Source organism: Equus przewalskii, unplaced genomic scaffold (assembly GCF_037783145.1).
Source record: "Equus przewalskii isolate Varuska unplaced genomic scaffold, EquPr2 contig_4316, whole genome shotgun sequence".
In the NCBI taxonomy this organism is placed as follows: Eukaryota; Metazoa; Chordata; class Mammalia; order Perissodactyla; family Equidae; genus Equus; species Equus przewalskii.
The window spans coordinates 6,508-11,123 of NW_027227585.1; the positions used below are offsets into that span (position 1 = coordinate 6,508).

General features: G+C 38.1%; 1 pseudogene; it reads right to left on the reverse strand.

Annotated features, from left to right (window-relative positions):
* Positions 1 to 2,977: 2,977 nt before the first annotated feature.
* LOC103543765 (olfactory receptor 2T27-like) lies at positions 2,978 to 3,961 on the reverse strand (annotated as a pseudogene).
* Positions 3,962 to 4,616: the final 655 nt, after the last annotated feature.

Here is a 4,616-nt window from a genome sequence, read left to right on the forward strand (position 1 = left end):
ATGTAAAAGAATGGAAATAGACCATTATCTTACATTATACACAAAAATTAACTCAAAATGGATTAAAGACTTGAATGTAAAACCCAGAACAATTAAACCTGTAGAAGAAGACATAGACAATACGTTCTTGGACATTGGTCTTAGCAGCATATTTTCAAGTACCATGACTGATCAGGCAAGGGAAACAATAGAAAAAATAAACAAATGAGACTATATCAAACTAAAAAGCTTCTGCACATCAATGGAAACCATCAACAAAATGAAAAGAGAATCTAACAATTGGGAGTAGATATTTGCAAACCATATATCTGATAAGGAGTGAATGCCTGAAATATATAAAGAACTCACATCTCAACAACCAAAAAAATTAACAACTCAAATAAAAAATTGGGCAAAAGATCTGAACATTTCTCCAAAGGCAATATACAGATGGCCAGCAGGCATATGAAAAGATGATCAACATCACTAATTATTAGGGAAATGCAAATCAAAACTACAATGAAATATCACCCCACTCCTGTCAGAATGACTATACTTAACAAGACAGGAAACAATAATTGTTGGAGAGGATGAGGAGAAAAGGGAACTCTCATACACTGCTGGTGGGAATGCAAACTACTGCAGCCACTATGGAAAACAGTACAGAGACTCCTCAAAATTGTAAGCATAGAATCCAGCTTTTCCACTGCTCAATATTTATCCAAAGGACATGAAAACATGAATGCACAAAGATACATGTACCCCTATGTCCATTGTGGCATTATTCATAATAGCCAAGATGTGGAAGCAAACTAGGTGCCCATCAAGGGATGAATGGATAAAGAAGATATGGTATGTATACACAGAGGAATACTATTCAGCCATTAAAAAGATGAAATCTTGCCATTTATGACAACATGGATGGACCCTGATGGTATTATGGTCAGTGAGATAAGTCAGAGGGAGAAACTCAAATACCACATGATCTCACTCATAACTAGAAGGTAAAAACAACAACAAATGCACACCTAGAGACAGAAATCAGATTTCTGGTAACCAGAGGGAAAGGGAGGAGGGAGGAGGACAAAAGGGGTGATTACACATGTATGTAGAGTGATGCATGATAATTAGTCTTTGGGTTGTGAACATGATGTAATCTACACAGAAATTCAAATATAATGATGTAAACCTGAAATTTATATGATGTCATAAGCCCATTTTACCTCAATAAACAACAACAAAGAAACAGAGTAAAGGACTGAGTTGAGGAATGCTAGGAGATCAGGACCCAGTGGTGAAGTCTAAAAGTTGACTCCAACTTTGATTCCACTCCAAGTTTAACTGAGGGAAAATAGGACAGGTGCCTACATTTAGAGACAAAAGTTTCACCCATCTCTCCTCTTTGAAAAAGCAAGATATTAAATAAGGTGACTTTGAAAGCTTTGTAATGAGATGTTTCTCCTTTTCTTTTCCAGAGTATGGAAACATTTGATTTTCTAAAACACATGTCAAATGCCAGCTGACTTGTCTATATGTGTTTAAACCACCATCATACTTTATATTTTAAAAATGCTTATGTTGGGGCAGGCCCCGTGGTGTAGTGGTTAAGTTTGGTGTGTTCTGCTTTGGCATCCTGGGTTTAAGGGTTTGAATCCGGGGCAGAGACCTATACCACTCACCAGCCACAATGTGGTGGTGACCCACACGTAAAGTAGAGGGAGACTTGCACAGATGTTAGCTCAGGGCTAATCTTCATCAGCCAAAAAAAAAAAAGTTTATACAAATTATACTTTGTTCTTTGTAATGAAAAATATTTCCTTCTCGAATAATGAAATAAAAGATAAGTAAACTCCAAGATATAAAAGGAGGAAGATAGAAAGACTGAGGACTTAAAATAGAATGAGTTTAGCCAAGTGGGAAAAGCATGGAAAAAAGGAGAGAAAAATAATTTTTTCTACCTCAGAAAAATACTTAGTTATTATACAAGTATTCAAATGATTAAATAAATTAAGCTAAATTAAAGTACTATTTTAAAATGTAGAACGAATTCATGAGCTTCTATTGAATTCCAAAAGAATAAAATAAGCTTTAACTCTCAAAAAAGTGCCATTCTTTTACATGAGAATCTTTGAAATGAAATATACAATGCCATCAGACAATTTAAATACAGTGAAAAAGATGTGATTTAAACTGACCTGATTGCTTCTATTGAATTATATCATTAGGAGTTTGCAACAATGAGAAGTAGAAAACTAAGGAGCCATCCATGTTTACCAATACCTCAGAGCCACATATTTTTTAATTGAATGCATCCTTCTGGAATGATTTTAGCAAAACCCAACAGGGCAAAAATGAATGTGCTGGTCTCCTCCAAAATATGATGTATATTCTTGTGTCTAAAAGCCATGTTGATAGAATTCAGTTGAGACTAATTATTTAGAGTCAGGCCAATTTTCTCCAAATAATTATGATGCTAATACTGGCTTGATTGAATTAAACACTTTGGAAGGCCAAAAACAACATTTGCAGAAAAAAATAATTAGATATTAAAATGACATTTGAAATAAAGTCAAAATAATATTTGACAAGTTGATGTCATTGAAGTGATCATTTTTTAGAGTGTCTAAAGACAGTGCTGAAAAGTTGGAGGAGTGCTGGAGATGAGCATTTATTTGTCATGACACCTTAGCAAGAAACCTGCAATGGCATAGTCTCCAGTAGAATGCAAGCTTTGTAGAAAGCAGACAGGTGACTACTGAAACTCCAACTTTACTCCCACTCTATCCAAAATCATCCATTGTTCAGAACTCTCATAGCTTTCAAAAGATGATCATATCCTCAAAGTCCTACAGTCAGCTTTCAAAATCCCAAAAATGCCTCACAGTAGCTGGCATACGGGTGACATATTAATTTTCCAGGTGGAGAATATTTAAGTCCAAAAGTGATGATGAAGTCCTGTATCTTTTTCATCAAGTCTCCAGCAGCAAATGCAGTTTATTTAGAAGGTCATTACGCTTCCTGAGCACAAGCACCTCCCCAGAGCCTTCTGTAGGGCCCCTGTGACATCCTTGTTCCCAAGGCTGTAAATGAGTGGGTTGAGCAAGGAAATGAGGATAATGTAAAAGGCAGACACAGCTTTGTCCTGCTCAGGGGTATAGTAAGAATGAGGCAGCACCTAGATGTACATGGTGGCCCCGTAGAAGAGACTGACAACCACCATGTGTGAGGAACAAGTGGCCACTGCCTTTTGCCTTTCCTCTGCCTTAGTCATCCTACACAGTGATCAGAATCCTTGTGTAAGAGGCTGAGATAATAGAGAAAGTGATGGGGATCATCATGATGCAGCACATACATGGCTGTCTCATATGCTGATGTGTCCATACAGGAGAGCTTCAGAAGGGCAGGGACCTCCCAGAAGTGGTTGATTTACTGAGAGGTACAGAGGGGGAACTACACGTGACTTGAGTGAGCGGAAAGCCATCCATGGACCCTGCTAGCCTAGCTGCCATCATAAGCAACAGACTTTGCTTCTCATGAGGACAGGACAGCACAGTGGGTTGCAGGTGGCAATGTACTGGTCATAGGACATGAGTCCTGGGAGGAAGAAATCAGCTCCTGCCAAGGTCAAGTAGAGGAAGTGCTGAGCAGTGCATCCTGAAAAGGAAATGGCCCTCTGGACAACATCTGGTCAACCAGCATCTTGGGCACCATGGTGGAAATGTACATGGTGTCCTTAAGAGAGCTGGCTGAGCAGGATGTACATGGTGATGTGGAAGCTGGGGTCCATGTGGATGTGAATGATCATGATAGTGTTGCTGGCTATGGAGATGACAAAGCCCAGGAGGATGAGGGCAAGGAGAAGCCAGCGGAAATGGTTGTTGCTGAGCAAGCCAAGGAGGACAGAGTCCGTATATGTGGAATAATTGCCCCACTGCGTCTCTCTGTAGGTTACACAAAAGAGAGATGGATATGATGGGTGAAGCTGAGCACAAAAGGGAAATATTTGGTTTGATTAAAAACTTATGATGTGGCCAACCACAAATCAATACAAATTAATCACATCTCATGGTCTAATTTCCTCCTCTTTTCTTATAATTCCTGGGGTTGATTCCAGTTAATGAGTTGCTTTGAGAAATTAGCCTTTACCTTTGGGTTCTAAGTATGACTCACAGCCATTCATGAATCTCAGAACTTTTAATTTGCCTGAACAGCCTAAGCAGGATTGTATTGAGTCAAACCATTCATCCAAGGATGATATGCTTGATTTGCTATTGTTAACTTAGAGGTCACGATGAAACAATTTTATGTACTTTTGATCAAGAACACTAATTAATTACTTTGTTTATTTTTCTCAAACACAATCTTATACTGAGAGAGATACACATAAAACAGATAAAACTGGAATCTGTTTGACTGAATAGGGATAGACTGGTGGGTCAGGAAGACAGGGAATCCTCACCATATTCTTCTATCCTTACACTGGGGTCTAGTTCTCACAACTGAAATTTAGTTTGAAAACCATTATCAGGGTATACATTTTCCCTAAGAAAAGATAACAACCTTGACTGATTTTACCTAATGCACAATATTCTAGATTCATTTGTACATTGTAAACTTGGAGTGCTTAGCTTATATTT